Below are 24,284 nucleotides of genomic sequence, written 5' to 3'. Positions count from 1 at the left end.
GCAAGTCAATACAGATAGCAATTTGTATTTGGCACTTACCTGATGATTATAGATGAACCATATGACCTTGAATAACATCTAATAACACTACCCCAATTAAAAACGGATATGACTCTATCTAGTGCAAGTGTACTCAATATGAAAGGAATAAGTTTAAATGAAGTGAAATATATGGCCTTTTCGTTGAAACATAGAGCAGTGATTAAAAGTGTTTTGAATAATAACAAAGACGATAACTTCAGTGAAATTTTAGGATACGTAACATTAGTTCTAGTAACTTTAATTCTTTCGTTTTTTATATTTTATATAATGTGACTATTCTTAAGTAAATATAAATTTCTATAATTTAAAAATGTTATATTTCTATTTTACAGAGATCTTACAAAAAAGACAGCCACTTGTGAATATTACTAATGAACCTGCATAAAGCAGCAGCGTAAGAGCGGCTGATGCTAATATCCCACCAACTCAGCCTGTACCAAATATCGAGGCCATACCAATGCACCAAAGCATGGTTATAAATGAAGTGGAACCCAAGCAGTCAACTGTAAGCACAACAAAAAGTAAGTATTTTACGTGCAGTAATACCTATTACTTAACAGATAAATTTAATGTTTTTGTTGGGGTGCACTTAAAGCATTTCGGACTTAAAATTTTCATGAGAATTTTATTTTCGTTTTATGGCACGTTGGAGTGCACTTATAAGGGCTACAAAAGAAATTTCACTTAAAGTAAAAACACTAAGAAATTTCGTGAGGTAGTGTTGTTGTTTTTTTTCTTGCGCACAACCGTTTTGTCATGACGACCCCAATCGTGTATGGGGCATCATTAAAAACAACTTTTCCATAGACCACTTTTCGCTGCGGCCAATACTTTAGCCTCTGGAGCCCTAGCCCTCTCACAGTTCCTACTACCGTGTATCAAAATTTTTGTAAGTCCTAAAAAGCCTGATATCCACTTATTATTTCTTTCTTTTGCTTTTAGAAAACACCAAAAAACCAGTCACAATCACAACTGACAAAACATTAATGAATGAAATAATGAAGTTAAAAAAAAACGCAATATGTCTTATCAAAAAAGATTAAAGCAAGCACATAAGTTGTCTTCTAATACGACTTTTCAAAAAGCTCTGAATAAATTTAAAACATTGGCTGCTATCTTCATAGTTATGCAGTTTAGGGAAATAACTAAACCTAAAATGGGACATAGATTTGCTAAAGAAGAAAAAATCAAATCACTTAGCCTGTATAAAAATGGCCCAAAAGCTTACAGATGGCTAAGCAAAATATTTGTGCTACCATCTCCTGTGACTCTTTCAAGAATGGCGTCGAGAGCCAATTTGAGACCTGGCATAAATGACAATATTTTTAAACAAATGCAAAAGAGGGTTAATAAAATGAAGAATGATAAAAGGTTATGCACGTTAATCTTTGATGAGATGGCGCTATCTCCACATTTTGAATATAATAAAAAAAAATATCGGGATTGTAAATCATACTGGTAAAGGCACTCAAAAAATTGCAGATCACGTTCTAGTGTTTATGATACAAGGAGTTATGAGAAATTACAATCAGCCTATATATTACTCATTTTGCTCGGGAAGCACGCCAAAAGAGATATTAGCAGAAGTAATAAAAAAAATTATAAAAAGACTGCATGATATTGGCTTCATTGTTTTGGCTACAACTTGTGACCAAGACACTTCAAATGTAGTTGACATAAATTATCTTGTTGAAGAAACAAGAAAAAAATATTTAAGAAAAAACGAATGCCTAAGACCATTGACATTTGAAATTGATGGGAAACAAGTTATTCCACTATATGATGTCCCACATCTTTAAAGGAAATGAGAAATAATCTTTTGACAAAAGATTTAAAATTCACTATAAATAGCGAAGAAAAAGTAGCAAAATGGAAGCACATCACCCAGTTATACGAAAATAATCCAACATATAAAGGACTAAAAATCATAAAAAAACCTTACAGAAAATAATTGTGACATAGATAAAATACCGAAAATGAAGGTAAATATGCGTCACAGTTATTGAGTCAAACTGTTGGAAAAACGATGGGTTATATTTAGCTTGGGTTATTATTTGGGTTTTTTGTTTTTTTTTTGGGTTTTTTGGGTGTTGTCCAGAGGGTGGGGCCACTAGATATCTATCCGATAACTGGTTGGAACCGCTACGGGTACGCGACCCCGGACTACTCTAGCTGCTAGTGTCACACACCCCTCCCCGTGATCCGTGGCACTGGTATCCGTAACCCCAGATCCTTCTCTCACATAAATCCTTCTCACCTATCCTTTTTCTTACCTTGAATTTCCCAAGGAGGGTTGATGTCAGGCAGGCGGCCGGTCGTAAAATATACAAGCCAAATCATTACATTACAACATGAGCTTGGGAATTAGAGTATGCGATAATGCTAGGGCGTACCCCACAGGCGACGCGCAGATGCAGCACCCGGCGTCTGTGGGAAATGGACAAGGGTTGCTGCACCAGGGACGGGGGTAGCGTAAGAGGCGAGTCCAGGAGGTGAGCTTGAGGATTGCCAGTTGGAATGTGGGTACGATGACTGGGAGAGGACGAGAGCTAGCAGATGTTTTGGAAAGAAGACGGATAAATATAGCGTGCTTGCAGGAGACGAAGTGGAAGGGACAGAGAGCAAGATAAATAGGGGCGGGTTATAAGTTTTATTATTGCGGCTGTGATGGGAAAAGAAATGGCGTAGGTATAGTGTTAGATAGAGAGCTCAAGAACAAGGTGATGGATGTGAAAAGAGTGAATGATAGAGTTATTGTAGTAAAACTGTTGATTGAAGACTTGATTTTAAATGTCGTTAGTGTGTATGCGCCGCAAACGGGATGCGATGACAGTATGAAAGAAAGATTTTGGGAGGATTTTGATGCGGTAATAATGAAAGTACCAGAGTGTGAGGAAATATACATTGGGGGGGACTTTAATGGACATGTGGGAAGGATGAATGACGGGTATGAGAGGGTGCATGAGGGCCGAGGTTACGGAGTTAGGAACCGAGACGGTGAAGCTCTACTTGAAGCAGCCTTGGCCTTTGACTTAGCAATAGCCAACACATTCTATCAAAAACGGGAACAACACCTTATCACATACCGTAGTGGTCTACACTCTACCCAAATTGACTACATTCTTTTAAGAAGAAACAGGTTAAAATCGGCCAAGGACTGCAAGGTAATACCGAGTGAGAGTCTCGTCTCCCAGCATAGGCTACTGCTCCTGGACTTAACTCTGAAAGTTCAGAGTTTAAATAATAATAATAATAATAATAATAATAATAATAAACATTTATTCATACTCACACACATACATCGATATACAGTAAAGACAAAAAAATAGAAATCACAATATAACAATTCTATTACAATATAACTATATAGATATTATGACAAATAGCTAAATTGGAAACAAGGAACACAATATACAACCGAAATAAAAGACAATGAAATTAAAAAACAATAATAATAGGTAACTACCCACACAAAATCAACAATAACAATTAAAAAAGCAAAAAAAAACAAAATAATAATAATAATATAATAAAAAAACAAAATAATGAAAAATAAGCAAAATGTATATAAAAAAAAAAGAAAGAAAGCGGCGATCTGTTTAGCGATGTACTGATGGGAGCATTGAAATGGATGACGCTCGGCATTTGTTGGAGAATCAAGACTCCAACGCCGATTTTCAGCGTCACCCGTAAAGAGATAGGCGGAAAGCAGTTCTTATATAAAATATATTAATAAATCTATAATAATAATAAATTTTGAACATTGGTACACATATAATAAGATACTAAAATTATATACATATGATAAAGCAAAACAATTAATACGTCTCACTTTAATGAATAAAAAAAAAAAGGATAAATTAATATAGAAAAATGGATTGGTGTATTATTTTTGTTATATAATAACACATAAAGTAACTCCTTAAACAATGACAATTCCGGTTGCGTATATTTTTGTTAACTTGTGTATATATATTTTAATACTACCTTACATAGTGTCAATTTCTCGTCTCCACTATGAATTGCTTATATGTTGTATTGCGATGTACCCTACCTATTCATTTTTGTTTAATTTAGTTCTTGTTATTTCTCATGTAAGTGTTCTTGTGAGAAATAAGTAAACTTTAACCTTATACAGAAAAAAAAAACCATAAGATTTAATATGAATATTTGTACATATTATAAGACTCGAAACACAAAATTGATTTCAATTCAATTAAAATAAATTGATTTGTAGTGAGCCCTTGCTCGTTGCTTATACATATACACACATACACACACACATACACATATATATACAAATATACATACATACGCACATACACACATATACACATATATACACATATACATATATATACATACATACACACATATACACATATATATTTACACACACATACATACATACACATACATATATACATACATACACACATATACATACATTCATACATACACACCGATTTTTACACCATAATTATTAATTAATAATTATGGTGTAAAAACATATGGCATGTAAATACTGTTTAAATTAGTAAGTATTCATGTAACCAATATTTTAAAAGCAATAAAAATTAGCAGTGTATTTGCACATCCAACAAGTGTTTTTTAAATTTAATTTTGAAATTATTAACCGTTTCAAGAGATCGTAATGGCGGAGGTAAATTATTCCAGCACTTTGTCGCCATGTACCTGAAACTACCTCGAAATGCTGCTGTTCTGTGTGCGCATGTGATGAGCATGAACGCTGATCCTCTAGTGTTATGATTATGCCTATCACTCGCCCATTGCAATTTATCATAAAGGTAAGGCGGTGTTCTGTAACGAATTATGCCAAATAATAGAGTAGCAAAGTGTAGTTCCATTCTTTTGTCCATACGAAGGATCTTAGCCTCGTTGAGGAAGGGCGACACATGCGCACGGAAAGGTATGTCAAAACAAAATCGGGCACATGCGTTCTGTACTTTTTGTATTAGTTTTTTTGATCGAGAGAGTAGACACGACCCTATCGCGGCATCAGCGTAGTTAAACTTCGACAAGACCAATGACTCACATAGTTTTACACGTAGGTCAACAGATAATGAATTTCTTATTTTATATAAAACTTTCAGTCGGTAGTAACAATTGCTTGCGGTTCGTATGACGTGTTTCTCAAATTTTAAACCTTCATCCATCAAGACGCCCAAATTGCGCGCCTCAGTAACTCGTTCAACTTGCTTGTTTAATATTTGGATGACGGGAGGTGAGTACGACATTCTTTGTACTTGAGATCGGGTGCCTAATAAAATATATTTGGTTTTATTTGGATTTAACGTCAGTGCATTAGCTTGAGACCACTTAGCAATACGGGCAAGATCTTCATTTAATTTTTCAACAGCTGTGCGTATATCAGCAGGCTTACAAGATATATAGAGCTGTATATCGTCTGCATAAATGTGGTACTTACAGTGTTCGATGTTCTTGATAATATCAGCACAATACAGTGCAAATATTAAAGGACCAATATTGGAACCCTGCGGGACACCTCTATAAGTATGGCTGAGGTCAGAGCATACTGTAGTACCATCATGATTCTTTACCTCAACCACCTGAGCACGTTCACTGAGGTAACTGTCGAACCAGGATATCGTGTCAGGACAAAAGCCATAAAACCCGAGCTTTGACAGTAAGAGTGTTCTATTAATCGTATCAAACGCACGTGAGTAATCCAAGAGAACGAGAATATAAATAAGAGCCCGAAGCCCCCAGTTAGAACGAAATGGTATAGATTGGATGATAGGGAGGTGGCTGCAGAATTCCGGGAAAGAGTGGTTGGTAAAATGATAGAGATGGGAGATATGGTGGGGATGGGAGTAAACGAGTGCTGGAGTGAGATGGCAACAAGGGTGCGAAGTGTGGCAAGGGATGTCTTAGGGGAAACGAAAGGGAAAAGGAAGATAGAGAAGGATACATGGTGGTGGAATGAGGAAGTACAGACGATTTTGAAAGAAAAGAAGAATGCTTTAAAAGAATGGAAAAGAGTGGAAGATGGAAATGACAGAGAAAAGAAAATAAAAAGATCAGATTACCAAAACATTAAAAAGAAGGCTGAGAAAGCAGTCGCTATCGCAAGGGCCAAGGTTCAAGATAAGTTGTATAATTTTTTTAGAGAGCCCACAAGGTCAAAAAAATCTTTTTAGAATATCAAGAGAGAGAGAGAGATTAATGCAAGAGATGTAAACCATATGAAATGTATAAAAGACGAAGCGGGGAAGATTTTGACGGACGATGAGGAAATAAAAGAACGCTGGAAGAGATACTTTAATAACTTGATGAATGAAGAAAATGAATGGAGCGGAGTGTTAGAAAATGTACGAAGTAATGAAGGAATGGTGAAAGAGGTAAGTATAGAGGAAGTGAAGATGGCAGTGCAGAGTATGAAGAATGGAAAAGCAGTTGGGCCAGATGGTATACCAGCGGAAGTATGGAAGTTTTTGAAGGCGGATGGATGGAAGTGGCTGACTTTATTTTTCAATAAGTTGCTGCAAGAAGAGGTCATACCCGAGGAATGGTGCTACAGTTCACTGGTGCCCATTTTTAAAAATAAAGGGACATACAGGACTGCAGCAGCTATCGGGGAATAAAGCTCATGTCACATAGCATGAAGATATGGGAGAAAGTGATAGCGCGACGAATGAGAGAAGAATGTGAGGTCACACAGAACCAATTTGGATTTATGCCGGGCCGGGGAACTACGGACGCCATATTTGCACTCCGCCAACTCTGCGAAAAATATCGACTCGCACAAAAAGACCTACATATGGTGTTCGTAGATCTGGAAAAGGCATAGGATAGGGTCCCCCGTAAGGTTCTGTGGTGGGCTATGAAAGGGAAAGGAGTGCCAGAGAAGTATGTACGACTTGTTCAGGCGATGTATGATAGAGCTAGCACCCACGTCCGGTCCGAAGCCGGGGTAACTGGCAAGTTCAGTGTGGCTGTAGGTTTGCACCAGGGGTCGGTTTTAAGCCCGTATCTATTCCTCCTGGTAATGGATGTTTTAACATCAGACATACAGGAGGAAGCACCCTGGTGTATGCTGTTTGCTGACGACGTTGTTCTTGTCGGAGATAATGTTCTTGAGGTACAGAGCAGACTGGGAAAATGGCAGGAAAGACTGGAGGGCGCGGGATTGAGGATAAGTAGGTCTAAAACCGAGCACTTGTTCTGCGATTTCAGCGGTTCGTCCGGTTTTTTCCATATTGCCTTGGATGGTGTATCCCTACCAGTCTGCTCCGACTTCCGCTACTTTGGGTCATTAATACAAAATGACGGCAACATAGACCGTGACGTGAAAAATAGAATAAATGCGGGATGGATGAAATGGCGACAGATCTCTGGAACAGCTTGTGATCCACGAATGCCCCTTAAACTTAAGGGGAAAATCTATAAAACGATCATAAGACCTGTCGTAATGTATGGATCGGAATGTTGGGCAACAAAAGTGACGGATGAAAGAAGAGTGCACGCAGCCGAGATGAGAATGCTAAGATGGATGTGTGGAGTAACGAGGAAAGATCGGATTAGAAATGAGTATATAAGGGGAAGTTTGAAAGTAGCACCCGTGACAGAGAAAATGAGGAGCAATAGGTTAGCGTGGTATGGGCATGTAATGAGGAGGGATGACCGCTATGTCGGTAAAAGAATGTTAGGGATGAATGTTGAAGGACGAAGAGCGATCGGCAGACCGAAAAAGCGATGGATGGATTGTGTGAGTGAGGATATGAGAAAGAAAGGAGTAAGCACTGAAGTGACGAATAATAGAGAGGAATGGAAGAGGAAAACATGTTGTGCCGACCCTACATAAGTGGGATAAGGGCAGGAAGATGATGATGATTTAGCTTGGGTTATTTACTTAATGACTAATACTTGTTAAAGAAGTGTTGGTGACTGAGGGATTAAGCGTATTGATTCAAAACCGCAACTTCGAGGGTTCGACCCTGTCATATATATGAGTATGCCATACCATGAGCCAATGTCTTATGTAAAACACAAAATTTAGTAACCAATGTGCACTTCAGTCAGTAATACAGAATACAAATAAATAAATGAGGACGATTATATTTTAACTGACTGCAAATTTAATATTATTTCAGAAAATGGCATACTACCCAAATAAGCAACAGACACTGCAGATTTTATGTTGTTTACGGACGATTTATTTGATTCACTCAATGGCAGTCACCAAAATTTTAATGTTCGGTCTGGGAAAGACTTGTTTCGAAATGTTACACCAAAATCAAGGCATCGAGAAATTTGGTCGCAAGCTAAAACTGTATTAAGGACAATGAAATTTGTTACCATGAAAGGTAGTTATGGCACTGTACCAACTATAAATAATTGGATAAATACGATAGAAAACATTGAACTTTTGCGTGAGAAACTGTTTTATGACTACAACATAAAAACATTTTGGTGCAGACATTTGAACCAGGATCCTCTGGAAAACTTTTTTAGTAGCATTAAGAGTCATGGGCTTAGAAACATCTCACTCTCATGTGCTACTTTCAAAGCGGCGCGTCTTTGCTAATCACTAATTTAAGTAGCATTTATTATCGGGGTTCAAATTGTAAGGAGGATTTCTGTACCATGTTTGAGTCATTTGAAGAATTATTTTTTACAAAAAATGCGAGATCTAGTCCTGGTTCAGAAATTGATATTAACGATATTTTAAATGAAGAAATTGTTAGCGATTTCGAAAATAAAAAGAAAAACCCAAAAATAATTGCACAGCTCGAATATGTTACTGGTTACTAAAACTAAAAACTGGTTATTAAAAAAGCTAAAAGAAAAAAAAAATCCGAAATTGTAATGCTTGCAAAAAAGTTTTGTATACAGAGGATCCTGGTGTTAATAAATATATTTAATACAAAGAATATTCAAAGAAAAAAAATGTTTACAATACCCTAGCAAAGAATTAACAAAGTTTTTCTCAGAGATACAGGATATGCTGCATCATGTACTGAGATTCAAAAGTCATATAGATAACTTAAAAAACTACATGAAAACTTTGTTATACGTGAATCTAAATACGAATTTCATTCAGTGCTGCCAACTTAGCGATTTTCGCGCCATATCTAGCGCTTTTTTTGCTTGGAAGCGCGTTTTAGCGCCTAGCGCTAAATCTAGCGCTTTTTTAAATTATATGAAACTATATTTAATACCGAACCGAACGATGTCTATGTTTTCATCATAGAGACATTATCTAATAGGAAAACGATATGCCTCGGGGTTTCCCCGCATAGTATTTGCTCATTTGCGAACTTTACTACGAATTACGATCGTTTCATTCTCACATTCAGTTTATAGTTGACCTACGGTTTACACAGTTGCAGTGTTTGTTTTATTCACTATTATTAATTAAATACAACATTACATTATAAAAATGGATTTGCCTATAACAAAGTGTACAAATTATAAACAACATTATAAGAGTGAGTGGGAGCAGAATAACGATTCTAAACACTGGTTAAAACCTGTGCCTGGTGGTCCAACAAAAGCTCAATGGACTTATTGTAAACGAGTTTTCGGCTAAGATCAATGATATCAAAAGACATCGTGAAACAGCATCTCATCAAAAAAGGGTAAAACCGTCGTTGGACACATCTCAGCAAAAAATTAATTTGCAGCGAGTAAACCAAACTAGTGAAGCTGAGGCATCTTTGTCTCTTTTTATTGCCGAACATTGTACCACCTCTGCTGCAGACCATTTAGGATGTTTATAGGCGAATGCATTTCAAGGGACTGAAGCGGCTAAAAATCTCAAACTGCAATGTACTAAATGTACAGCTGTCATCCAAATGGTATTGGCACCTCACTTTAAAACCGAGCTGATTAACGATATAGGAGATGAGCTCTACAGCTTATTATTAGATGAGTCTACAGACATTTCAGTAAAAAAATAATTGGGAGTGGTGGTGAAATACTTTAGTCGCACTCAAAATGAAGTTATTTCTACATTTCTAGGACTCAGTGAATTAGAAAGTTCTGATGCTGAAGGAATCGTTACATCTTTAGTTGCATTATTAAAAGACGCTGGATTGCAAATCCAAAACTTGAGTGGTATAGGCACTGATAACGCTTTTGTGATGACCGGGATCAATACAAGTGTGTACAAAATTTTGAAGGAAAAATATGATTCAAGACATTTGATATTAGTTAGATGTGTGTGTCATTTCATACGGCTCTCCATATCCGCTTCTGTAGATAGTATCAAACGTCAAATTGAATTTTTGATTCGAGAAACCCATAACTGGTTTAAAATATCACCAAAAAGACAATCTGAGTATAGGAAATTGTATGAATGTCTCAATTGCGGCGAAAAACCCTTAAAATTTTTAAAAACTTGTGACACACGATGGCTTTCCATTGAACCGGGCGATTACTCGAATATTAAGTCAGTGGAGAGAATTAAGATTGCACTTTGAAAAAGCTCGTTTATCTGATAACTGTTACAATGCTGAGATGCTGTATCAAATGTTTAAAGCTGTGCAAAATGAACTCTATCTCCAATTTTTGAGATGTGTTCTCGATGAAAGACAGTCAGCACTTAAAATATTTGAACAGAAAAATTAACAGACCCAACATTACTATTTAATACCCTGCAAAACCTTATAAAGAAACTATGTTCAAGATTATAATATCACAGACTTGTCTAAATTTTAACTCCCTTGATGTCACAAGATACCTTTCACCGAACCCATATCTAGGTTACATTTTGAAACTAAATTACAAGAATCTAATCTGCCCAATGATATTAAGAACGGTATTAAAGAAAGATGTGTTAATTTTGTCATTAAGTTAATTAAACAATTGCAGCAAAGATTACCTGAAAATTCTTGTTCTTCAGTTCTTGCCTTTCTGTTACAAAAATACTAAAGCCAACAAGATCCTTGCAAGAAATTGTACATCTGTGCGAAAGTTTCGGTTATGCACCTCAAGAAATTGATAAAATTGTTGAACAGTGGCGCACTATTATTTTACTATTAAAGAGTGGGTTCACAAGGAGGACACCGTGAAATTCTGGAGTTAAGTAAAAGACTCAAAAGATGCCTCTAGTACATGTCCTTATAAAGAAATATTCTAGTCAGCCATGAAAGTTTTTTCATTACCCCACTCGAACGCTGATATTGAAAGAGTATTCAGCACAATGAATATCATTAAAAATAAATTGCGAAATTCCTTAGGCTTAGATACTATAAATGCCATTTTACACGTGCGCTATGGACTTTTATTCAAAAGAAGCAACTGAGCAAACTATAAACTGCCCAGCGACGCCTTGAGAAAAATATCATTAACTGATAAGTACAAATTCAAAACAAAACTAGACCACTGTCAACCTTCCACTTCGGCTGAAAATGCTGGAATAAATGTAAACGAAGAAGAAATCCAAAAATCCGACGATGATGGAGATTTAACCCTTATTGGTTCTTAAGTCAAAAATATTGTTTCTTATGTCATTGTTATTTTATTATAAAAAATATTGATTTTATGTATCTTTGTTTCATTTCATGCTATCCTAAAAAATAATTTATCTAAATAGGTAATTATTCAAACTAGCAAAATATAGTAAAACCATTTGTTGTTGGCGCGAAATCCAGGGCTGTTTAAAAAATGCTGTTTTTGCGCTTTCTTGCGCTTTTTTACAGCGCTGACAGCGCGTTTTTGCTAAGACTAGTTGGCAGCAGTGATTTCATCACAAAGTGGAAATAACTGAAATCATTTTTGAATTTTCCTGTAATTTTTTTATCAATAATTGGTGCAAAATAACAAATAAATTATTATGTGGCACCAGCAAAGATGTGGACGCATTAGACAAAATGCAAAACCAAGCATTACTTTATTATAATAAAAGGAAAAAAATTGTAAAGGCTACAGCAGTCTGAATAAATAATATTTGTTTACTGCAGAACACATAAAAATATATACCTTTAGATTTAGAAAGTTTAGATATTCTTATATGTTCTATTTTCAACAAATTAAATAGGTACGTGATAAATCAAAACGATTGAAAATCGTAACAACCGACTTCAGCATTTGTGACAGACTTCATGATAGCGGAGTAATCGCTTAAAAAGTATTTCTCGAGTTCATATTTTGAAAAGCACTAAAATGATTTTGATAAAACCTTTATGGGACCCCATATATGTATACATTAAAGAGGTTACCGAGGCATTAAATAACCAAAGCATTTTAAAATGTTACATTAAGTTTCCAGTAACCCAACAAGAGAGGAATGTCATAAAACAAAAGTACTTTCCATATTTTAGTGAAATTTCAAGTGTTTCATTAGTTGCTAAATGAAGATTTTTTTTTCAGTTTTTACAGTAAATATCAGATTCCTGGAGTAACAGGTTGTATTGATGGAAGTCACTTTAAAATTGTTAAGCCCAAAGCTGAAATTGAAGGTCTATATTATTGCAGGAAACTATCACTTTTTGAATGTACAGATAGTAAGTACTTAGCTGACAGAAAGCATAGTTATTATTTTGAATTTTACTTTTTCATTTGAAATGCAATGATGAAATTAATCACTCAATATATTTGTTTCTTTTGATAATATAAAATTTTAGGTGTGCGATATGAACTGTAAAATACTTGCTATCAATGCAAAGTTCGGTGGTGCTACACATGATGCCTTCATTTGGGAAAATAGTGATATAAATGATTATATGAAATATTTATACAAGAGCAATGAATCTGTGTGGCTTTTGGGTATGTATTCTTTAATTATTCCTAATAGTACTCAACTACTGGTTTAGTAGTTTGTTATTCGTAAATTATATTGGTGATAGGTGATTCTGGGTATCCTCAAAGACCTTGGATGATGACACCATATACAGATGCAGCACAGGACTCAATTGAAGACATACATAATAAAAAGCATTCCTGTGCCAGAGTAGTTATTGAAAATACGTTTGGAAGGTTAAAGAATCGTTGGAGATGTTTGAACAAGGACAGAGTATTGCATTATTAGCAAGAAAAATGTACAAAAATTATTATTGCATGTTGTGTATTGCATATATAATATAATATATAATATTGCACTTCAATATCACCAATATCATGTTCCAGACCCAGCTCACATTTTCACTGATGTACAAGTTCCAATAGGTTAGTTTATTTATTTTTCTACCTTGTCTCTTTGTTGTAATTATAATTTTAAATTAATATTGGTAATAATAATAGAGGCTAATGAACGAATACTAGAGGCTTTATGTATAGTAATCAAAATGTGTCCCAATTAGTTTTTAAATTATTTCAATTTATTGAAAACATGTTCACCACACTAACTTCTTGTCTCTAGTTAGTGAGCCTAGTTTAGTATGAACACTGGCATTGTTAATAAAATATTTCGAATGTTCTTACATAGCCAATTATTTATTGAGTCTTATTAATTCTGTTTGCTTACAGAGCGGCAAGATGTTTCTCAAGAAAGTGAAGCCAGTACAGATTTGTTCTTAGAAAGAGCACTAAGAAGTCAACTCGCTAGAAGAGTTGCTGAGAGCCATTTAAATCAATAAATACTGTATAGAATAATTAATTAGTATTATATAGTTATTCTCGTCATATCGAGGTTTCCGAAAAGGTCGTTCCGCCGAGACAAATCTTCTTTCATTCATATCTCGCCTGTCACGTAAAATCGATGGGGGCTTGCAGGTAAACGTAATATATACTGATTTTACGAGCGCATTTGACAAAGTCAGTCACACTATATTGCTGTCCAAGCTTGAGGGCTGTGGCATTTTCGGTCCGCTGCTTGCATGGTTTGCCTCTAATTTGGAGAGGAGGTTTCAACTAGTAACAGTCGGTGGTTACGAGTCACAAATATATTACGCCGAGTCAGGTATACTCCAAGGTACGCACCTGGGCTCCATACTTTTCTTGTTATTTATTAACGATATCTCTCTCGTTATCAAACAGCACCATATCGCTTTTCGCAGATGATTTGAAAATATATAGAAATGTTTCATCCCATATAGATTCAAAACTTCTTCAGAGTGATCTCAACAATTTGAGTGCATGGTGTTTTACTAATAAAATGATATTGAACCCTGAAAAGTGCTTCCACATTAAATTTACGAGAAAGAAAGCACCATACTCTTCTATTTACAAGTTGGGGCCCACAACACTAAAAGAAGTTAACGAAATTCGAGATCTCGGCATTACAATGTTCTCGGCATTCTGTCAATGTTCCGTTCAACTTGCCTCGTCGTCCAATTACTAGGCTTTTTCGTGGCCCCTTCTCCAGAACTAATTTGAGCAAACAAACCTCAATTACACATTACACTGAGTATAACGTAGTATGCGACGCCATCACCGACATCGACATTTTTCACGACACATTTAATTGTTACAAAACTAAAATATTACAACATTATAACATTAAACCTTAGATTAATATTTTAACTCCGGCTCAATTCGGTCCAATTGGTATTCCGTGTTTATTATTGTTTATTATTGTTTTTTGTTTTTTGTTTTTTTTTTTTTGTTTTCCTGTTTAAATAGTCTTGCATTTCTTTGTTCATTGACATTTAATCAATTATTCAAAAATATTTAAATTCTAATCAATTGTTCATAATTATTAATGCTTAAAAAATATGAATCAATTGTTTCAATATTAATCATAATTTTAATCAATTGTTCAAAATTATTGATTAATAAAAAAATTATCTGACTAGCTTTGACATGTGAATGCTGTGTCACCTACAAAGGTGTACACATCAGAATTAATTAGCATTATCGTTTACAAAAATGTTATCATGTGTGTACTGCTGGTGTCTTATTTAAATAAATAAATAAATTCTTTTAGTTCGAACAATTTCCCCTTTCAAAACAGAAACATTACACGATTTTTTAAAATATGTCAGAATCAGAAGTAAAATGCGTTGAAATGAAATGAAAACATTTATTTCGTCATAAGGTGATATACACACTCAACGAAAGTCAAAATAATGTCATTTACAAAAATAAAAATAAAAGAAAGTTAAGGCAGCAAAAAAATCAAACAATAAAATTAAAATTTATATCTTAACATTAGGTACACGACAAACTTAGGTAATATACCCAGTATTATGTGCAACCTTAACTTAGTCAAATTAATCAACATATTAAGTTAATTTAAATTTCTAATGTCTCGGTAGACAATACCTTCCTATTATATCCTCGGCTTTTTAAAAGTTTTAAAAGAAACTAACAATTTATTACTCTTCATAATTACAATACAAATACTCTTTATTGTACGTACACTAACAGACAAAAATTTTTACATCGAAAGAAAAATATAAATGTGTACAAAAGGCGGTCTTATCGCTAAAAGAGCGATCTCTTACAGACAACCTCTAGCATGAAAAGAGAATTAGATGGCATGGATGGCATACATATATGGGTGGGGCTCGCAAAAAATGTACCTCATCCAAATTTTTCGTGATCCTACCTTTGAATAAGGTAAAAAGTCATTTTTTTAATTCCTGGAAAAGATTTGCTGCTTTCTGTACACACTTAAAATATCACTTGTAATAGTATCAGCCCAATGCATCAGTTAAAACATTTGAAACAACAACAAAAATATCTGCATATCTGTAGGAATAATTTTTAGTTCTATAGAAAAAAAACAAATGTTTTAGACCTTAGTAAAAATCAATAAATTAATTTTTCATCATGTAGCTTGTATTTACAGAGCCATCGTATTTAGTAAACAATGGTATTGGAATAAATCTAGAAATAATGCGTCAAAAAACTGATATTACTAGAGATAAAATGATAAATTTGTTGGATTTAAAAAGTGTCCCCATTTTATTTCACGTGTATTATTAGTCAGTTTGATACATGGAAGTTTTTTTTATGAGGAGTAGAAACACTTCACTTATTTTTTTTTTGTGCTGGCAACATTTCATTCGTAAAATAGTAATGTCAGTGATCTGTCAGCCAACTTAGTTTGCATAAAAGAAACGGTGCTCGGTGTGGGCTAAGAGTTCGTCATTGGATTTTCGTGACTTTCTGGAAGTAATTTCTCATGGTAAGTAATGAAATAGTTTGTTTGAAGTCTGGAGACCTAAAGTAAATACTAAATAGGACTGAATAATGTAGTTGTTTACTGAATTATATTTGCTTATTCTAACCATATATGGAAATAAATAAAAAGTAATATATAATTTGTTCACAACACAAATTCAAAAGTGATAGATTTTTGCACACCTCGAAAGGGAAGCGGAGAGGTAGTGCTCTACTGTCGTCAAATCTCAAAGCAGGGTTGTCGTCAACTTAAATCACCTCCACTATTTTATGTAGCACTAAAACAAGAAATAAAAATGCACCAATGTCAAGAAGACATTTCAATAAATAATTCCAAGATGATTCAGTCATCTTGTTGAGTATATTAATAAAAAATGTTTATCGAAAAAAATTTTTAGTTGGACGTCAATTGGTCTGTTTATTGGAATGTCCGGATGTAAACACGATATCTCGAGAACCATCCACTGAATCAACTTTTTTTTTTTATTTTGTTTGGAATTTTATCTAGATGAACCCTTTCGTTATTCCCTATCGTAGCTTTTATAGTATTTTTTTTATATTTAATTAAAACTGATGACCGATGTCGTATTTGTATACACAATCCCGTATATATATTTTTTTTCGTGTTAACGTAAAAATAAAAATAAATAATAAAAATAGAATATGAGCATTCGAGGTGTGCACTTTTGGATTTTCCAAATTTTTTTTTAATACGAAATACGTTTAATTACGCATTTGTAAGTAAGCTAAGCTCGATAACGCTCGTCAGTCAGTTGTTTCTATCTCGCGCTAATATTGATTTGTCACTGAGTAGCATTTTTACATGTAGAAAGGGTTGTAACATTGTTTATGCTTTTGCAGATGCCACTAACACCTGCTGAAAGGCAAAAACTCTATCGGGAAAGGTTGAAAGAGAAAGACCCTGAGAAATTTTTGTCTCAAAAAAGAAAAAATGCTGACAGAACACGCGAAAAAAGAAAGAAAATAGCAGAATACGCTCCATCCGAGCAGGAAAATATTAGAAAACAGTGGAGATAGAAAGAAAAAAAGTAAAGAAGAACCATCGTCATCCTTACCTGAAGTTATGCCATCTGAAAAAGACACTTAAAGACAGAAGAAAAATCAAAATAGAAGAGTGCTTTATAAACTAAAAGAAGAAAACATTGCATTGAAAATACAGCAAGGACATTTGCAAAAAGCTTTGAAAATTATAAGAAAAGAATAAACCGATGTTTGAAGAAAAATAATAAGCTATTAGATCTGATCAAAGAGAAAAACAATTTGATTCGTGATTTAGAAGAAAAGCTTATTTCTAGAGACATAATAGAAAGAAATGTTGACGAAATGACTCCTTCTTCGAAGACAGATGCTTATATTCAACAAAATTTACCGGATGTCCACCCTGAGGAAAAAGAAAGAGTGAAAAAAACATTATTTGAACATCACGTTATAATAGAAACTATGAAACAAAGTTAGCAAACTAAAGACATGAAAGAAAAGCAAGTATTAAAAGATATAGTGAAAAAAAGTAAAATACTAGACAAATACAAAATGAAAACAAAAATGGCTACCTATTTGGGCTTGAAAGGAAAAATTCGACATACATTAAAGAAAAAAAGTGGTAATATAATACAGACTCAGTTGAAAGACTTTTTTGAGAGAGACGACGTAAGCAAAAGACGGCAGGTAAAAATGAAATAAAAACGCAAAACAATCAAAAAAAGCAGAGAAGGTATACTATTACTAGGTAATACTGCCAGGAAGGAGGAAAGCTGTCATTCGCTACTTTTAAAAGATACATACTTTTATGTATTGCCACCAAAAGCTGAGAAACGTGAAACCTGTGCATGCAAGAAATATGAAAATTTGCAAATGAAAGCCACGCTTCTAAAGTCAATTGGTTTAGTAGCAACAAAAGATCTCGACGATTTGTTAGCTATGATTGTTTGCGATATAAAATCTAATGTTTGTGCTTATGGAGAGTGTGAGTTGTGCAAAAATAAATGTATTGATTTCATGACTTGTGGAAAAAAACTTAAACGATGAAATTTCTTGGGATGAATGGAATTTAAAATCTCATCAATACAAAGGAAAAATAAATAGTGAAGAGACAAAAATTACAAAAAAAAAAAAAATAGTAAAGGAACGAAAAAGTGGCTCCTTGAAAACTTTACTCGACGCATTTCAAGAAGAATTGCAGAGTTTCAAAACCCATTCATACAATATCGTCCATCAGTACAAAGAATACCGTCGGTGCACGAAAAGATTAGATGAACGTACCATAGCATTACACATAGACTTCTCTGAAAATTATTCATGTAAATTAAGCACAGAAATTCAAGCAATGCATTTTGGAGCTTCACGGCAACAGATTACGGGAATCGTGTATACTGCAAAAGGTTATAAATGTTTTGCATCTATTTCCCCTAACAACGAACACGGGCCAGATGCCATTTGGGCTCATCTCTTGCCAGTGCTAAAACTGATAAGAGAAACATTTCCAGGCGTAGACGGGATTCATTTTTATTCTGATGGTCCCACAGTTCAATATAGGCAGAAGAAATTTTTTTACTATTTTGCCAAAATTACGAAGGAGCTTGGGTTCCCTTTCTCGGCGTGGAAGTTTTTTGAAGCTAACCATGGCAAGGGGGCTGATGGTGTAGGAGGGGCCATAAAGCGACGTTAAGACTCGTTCGTCGCTTATGGCTTTCACATCACGGACGCAAGTACAGCTTTTAAACTCCTCCAAGAATCTGAAACTGAGATAAAACTTTTTTATATTCTTTATGACAGCATATTAAAAGACTCACCAGATCTTATGCCAGTTCCAAATACGATGAAAATACACCAAATTATCAATAACTCTGACTCGGAAAATACTATTTTATACTGCAATCTAAGTTGTTTCTGCCAAAAAACTAGATCAGGTTTCTGTAACTGTTTTGATGTTAAACCTACAAACTTACATAAACAAACAGCTGTGAAGAAAGTCGCATCTGAAAAGAAGGTGACAGTACTATCAGATATAAGAAATACTGAAGAAAATAGGCAATTTTTTGACTTAAATAAATATACTCCATTCAATATGAAGGAAGTAGAAAATATTTCACCATCTGCCAAAGGCATTAAGACAAATCAAAACACACAGAAGAAAAGAAAACTTGTAAACAAAAATCAAAAGCCCCAAAAAAAGCGTAAAACTAAGCATGAAAGCAGCACAGATGAAGATACATATTCATTACATGATTCTTCGGAATATTACATTTCAGATGATGATGAATATACAGTCACTAAACAGACGGAAGAGTTAAGCGAAAATAAATACGAAAGTGAAATCAAACAAAAAAAGACAGAAGGCGAAAAAATGGAACATTCACGTTATCAAAACACAGATACAAGTAGGAAAGGGACAGATAATGAGGCAATGATAAAACCAAACTCAACTGAACCCGTTATGTTGGCTACAAAGTCTCAGCTGAATTACATAAAAGAATTTGATAATTCAAATGACTTGGATATATCATCGAAGACCGAAACAGAAATATGGAGGCTATGTTTTAATGACAGTATAATAGTCAGATACTACCAAAGAGGCTCATGGAAATACTATATTGGATTTATAGAAGATATTAGTGTTGAAAACGGAGAAAGTTATTTTACAATTAAATTTTTGAAAACAGTTAAACATCCGACATTGAAATTTGTTATTTCGAAAATTAAAGATAGAGACACAATCACTGAAAATTCAATAGTGAAAAAAATTGAGATCACTCGAAATCCCGAACGGCCCAAGGAATACTTTTTAGCTGATGATTCCGACTCAATTTATTTTAAGTAAATTGTATGTAGATGTTTAAGTATAATTTCTAATTTTACAACACTCTAAGTACAAACTTTAATTTTATAATACTTTATTTTTTATCTAATTTTATAATACTCCTTACTTCTACTCCTTACAAAGAAATACAAATATTCGTGTTTTAGAAAGAATTATACTAATTTTGTTGCCATTCGTTGACTATGTTGTGCGTTAGATATTATAAATTGTTTTGTTTTGATTGCATTTAGAGACTATCTGACATTACTTGTGTTGTGCACTAAAAGTTATAAATTATTTTGTTTTGATTGCACTTATGGTCGATTTACATCAGACGAGCGAATGCTCATTCTATCCCCACTACATTAAATTCTTATCAAATTATTTTAGTGTAAACAGGTGTAGTGTGTTGTTATATATATGAAAACGAGTGTTTGTTTACACATAAACATCAAGAAAGAATGCTCTTGTTCTAGCTCTAGCTCTTTGTTCGTTTGGTCTAAATTCACCCTTAGAAACTATCTGACGTTACTAGAAGTTAAATAAAATTTTTATTGTAAATCCCATTACATAGTTTTTTCTCATATGTTTACTAATCTTAACCTTAATTCCAGTGTGTTACGCATTTCCAGTGTGTTATCGTGTGTTACAATTTCCCGTGTATGATGGTACATTTTTTGTGAGCCCCACCCATACATACATATAAACATACACATAAATATACACACATATACATATTACATATATAAACTCAAATATATATACATATAAATATAATAATATTATAAAAATAAATAATATATAAAATACAAATATAAATATGACAGAAGAGAGGAAGAAACAGCTAAAATCATGGTCAATAATATACATAAGCAGAGGCTCTGTTGGCAACTCCCTTAAAGGGTTATCCTGTGGATGTGAAAACTGTTTTAGTAATAAATAATGGTATAAAATAAAGGAAGTTTGGCTGGTAGAGAATGCTTTTATATTGTGCAATAAAGAATAAAATAAAGAATAAATAACGGTATTAGGTATTTCTTAGCATTAAGATAAAAAACCTAGCAGTACAATTTCTGTATAATTTCCGGACTATGAGCAAGAACAAATAAGTCAACATACTTGTTACAGGATATAAGTTACACAGTCATACTGTTCACCTGCTTAATGATAATAAATAATATAAATTCATGCTTAGATGCAAAAATAAACAGTAGTGTTTGAAGAAAGTAAAGAAATAAAATAAAAATAAATGAAAATAACCTGATGTGAGCCAATTTCCATCACCTCATTCCCATATCTGCTTGCGACCCAATAATATTTAGAATGCGGAGTTCTAAATTATTTTATTTTATTTTTGCCGCTGGTCCACCACCAGTTCCTATGGCAGCTCTGTGCAATCTAGCTGCCTTTCTTTTAGTATTATTTTTAAGGTCACTCCATACCTTAGCAACATGCAACACAAATAATGTTAGGGAAAGAAAATGCGAATAAAGAGAATTTAAAATAAAGCATTATAGCAGCACAAGCATAGTAAAGAGTGGTGTAATAGTTACTGTGTTTCAGTGGTTATTATTGACTGTTATAATTTTATCAAATTAGTCATTTATCAAAAGGAAGGCATTTACTTTTAAAACATAAAATCACACTATCTTCTAATCTCAAGTATGAATTATGATAGAAAAAAAAGGGCAAGTAGTGCTTAACATACCTTTCTCCACTTCTCGGCTGTTTTTTTTTAATCACCCGTACCATCAGCATTTAGCGCTAAAGTAAGATCGGTCCACTGTTGAATATTTTTTATGCGGCCTTGTGGACCTTCCGTAAGTTTGCTAAGGTCCCCGTTCCTAAAACACGATTTACGTGAATAAAATTATGATCACGATTTACGTGAATAAAGAAAGAGATAAATAACGATAATACTTAAATTTACACTTACTTTTCCATATAATCCACCATAAGTTCGAACTGGGAAGCACTAGTTCTAGACTAGTTCTCATTTTTTTTTTTTTTTTGTTGTTTTACAAAGTAACATCGATTGATTGATTGATTGGTTTAATGGAAAGCAGTAGGGCGACACTTTTTTTGCTATACTTTGTATACCAAACTTGAATTTTTATATAAATTGGCAAAATTGTACGTCAAAATGAAAAAATTTAAACGTCGGAAACGTCGTAATTGTCAAATTTTGACTCGAACAATTATTTCCTAACCGCCATATTATATTGCAACCACCGAGTAACCACGCCCGGAATTTTGGATTTTTAGTTTTTTCTGCATATATATTTTCTGAGCCCTAATACTTTATTGTGAGAATATTATTCGTCGCTTCTCGGGATTTACTATGGGTTTGTATTTGAACCTGAATCATTGGTCTTTTTGGTCGAACGAAGTAATTTTGCTTTTGAAAATAAGTTCTTAATATCTATATCAACAGAAAATAATAGTATTTTATAGTTATACCTATATTTTTATTACTTATACTATATTTTTCTGTTTTCATTCCTTTAGAAAATACAGTGAAACGTAATGTGAGATATCAAAAATGTACTATTTGTGGTCTAAAGAGGACCCCTGGACTGGAGCCAATGAATTTTTGAAGAAGTTTCCACTTGATCCAGATCGGTTAGTGTAAATATTACTATGCTCTGTGGTGTTAACAATAGAACAATACAATATTTAAATAAATTCTACTTAAAATCTTTATAACAGTAAATAGCTAACTCATAGATAATACACTTAAACTAGGTAAGCTAACTGTAGTAATAAAGTAACATTAAACTATTATACATACTTATATATACTAGAAAACTAGTTGTAGACTATGTAAAATTTAAACTTATAATTTAAATTGACGATTAAAATTCTACTCTCAGGTGTCATTCTTGGGTCAAAACAGTTGGGAATGAAGACTGCTTAAAAATTTGCATGAAATTAAATATTTGTGTGGATATCACTTTGAAAAAAAGTATTTTAATACAAAGGGCAATAGATTAATTAAAAATGCTATTCCAACATTAAATTTGCCACAACCATTGGATGTCTTCGAGTCTTTTGGTAGATTTTCCTTTATATAGTGAAGAAAAAGAAAAATCTCAAGTCTTGAAAGGTGCAAATTTTTTTTATATGTTTATGATAATTATAAATTACATTACAATTATTTTTTCTCGGTGTTCTTGTTTAGCTATTTGTCTAGCCTTATTTCTTGTTCATAATATTCTAATTGATGTTTATGATAAATTCTTTTTTATTTTCTAGTTTTCAAGATATAACAAATTCAGAGAATGTGCAATGGAATGAAAATATTTTATCTAAAAGTGAGTAAACTACTTTATTATATTATATTTATTTATGTTATGTTGTTAGAAGTAACAAGTGTTTTTAAGAGGTACAGCATCTTGTTAGTTCATGTTTGGTTATGTAATATATTTTTAATGATGGATAAAATTAAGATTTTTATTGTTAATTAAATGAACTTACGTATAATTTTAATAACTTGCTGTTGTATTGTATTGTATTGTAGTGGGCTCGGTTTTCCGCATTTAGACACTAACTTGCTGTTGCAAGTCTTATACATTTTTAATAAGTGACAAAAAGTTTTCTTGAAAACAATGTCTTGTTGTTTCAAAAACTCTGTCTTACTAAAGTATGTACTGGAAATTGAAAAAAAAATAAAGATGAGATTATATAAAAGTCATACAAATGTTCACAATTGTACTGTATAGAAAAAGATAATTTTTAAATATATTTTGTACTGATAATGGCAGTACAATCTCAGTTGTAATAAATATCATATAATAGATTATTGTTAGTCAATGTTCGAAAAAATCATCTGACATATATTTAATTTATTATTTATACATTTACCTAGATAATATTGGCCCTTAGATATCAGATATCTTAGGCTGATTGATATACATATCGCTGATAAAATGAGATATATATGTAAAACACTTTCTGAGAATCTTTAATATCTTTTAACACATATATGCAACGATTCACAACATATGATACAAATGATCCAATGCAGTATAAGATTTTTAGTTTTATTTTTCTATAAAATGATTATGAATAACACCTTCGGAAAATAATCATTTTTATCTTCTATATAACAAGATAAGTAATCATTAACTTTAATTTTAAAATAAAAATAATTTCATATCAAATCTATACTATTAGTATAAAGCTGAAGAGTTTGTTTTCTTGAACGCGCTAATCTCTGGACTTACTGGACCAATTTGAATTTTTTTTCAGTATTTTATAGCCCATTTATCAAGGAAGGCTAGGGCTATAGGCTATATATTATCACGCAAAGACCAATAAGAGTGGACCACCAATGAAGAATGTTTCAAAATCGGATTTTTTCCTTCTGAGA

At 33.2% G+C, this 24,284-nt stretch overlaps 4 long non-coding RNA genes and 1 pseudogene across 4 annotated transcripts; 4 read left to right on the top strand and 1 right to left on the bottom strand.

Annotated features, from left to right (window-relative positions):
- LOC123662770 overlaps positions 1-13,108 on the top strand; it is an 85,760-nt pseudogene extending 72,652 nt beyond the window's left edge.
- Positions 2,315-12,222, top strand: LOC123663001. Its single transcript, XR_006744590.1, has 3 exons — positions 2,315-2,534; positions 8,178-9,126; positions 11,769-12,222. It is a non-coding gene; the product is annotated as an uncharacterized LOC123663001 (long non-coding RNA).
- A 2,753-nt stretch (positions 13,109-15,861) lies between the features above and the next one.
- LOC123662995 lies at positions 15,862-18,180 on the top strand. The gene is made up of 2 exons (XR_006744585.1): positions 15,862-16,099; positions 16,957-18,180. It is a non-coding gene; the product is annotated as an uncharacterized LOC123662995 (long non-coding RNA).
- A 2,702-nt stretch (positions 18,181-20,882) lies between these two features.
- On the bottom strand, positions 20,883-21,931 carry LOC123662998. Its single transcript, XR_006744587.1, has 3 exons — positions 21,849-21,931; positions 21,621-21,756; positions 20,883-21,354 (listed from the first exon to the last, which is right to left on the bottom strand). It is a non-coding gene; the product is annotated as an uncharacterized LOC123662998 (long non-coding RNA).
- A 239-nt stretch (positions 21,932-22,170) lies between these two features.
- Positions 22,171-23,009, top strand: LOC123663000. The gene is made up of 3 exons (XR_006744589.1): positions 22,171-22,257; positions 22,421-22,534; positions 22,786-23,009. It is a non-coding gene; the product is annotated as an uncharacterized LOC123663000 (long non-coding RNA).
- Positions 23,010-24,284: the final 1,275 nt, after the last annotated feature.

This window comes from Melitaea cinxia, chromosome 19, assembly GCF_905220565.1.
Source record: "Melitaea cinxia chromosome 19, ilMelCinx1.1, whole genome shotgun sequence".
NCBI lineage: Eukaryota > Metazoa > Arthropoda > Insecta > Lepidoptera > Nymphalidae > Melitaea > Melitaea cinxia.
The sequence above is the reverse complement of the archived record's forward strand: the minus strand, read 5'-3'. Positions and strand labels throughout refer to the sequence as shown.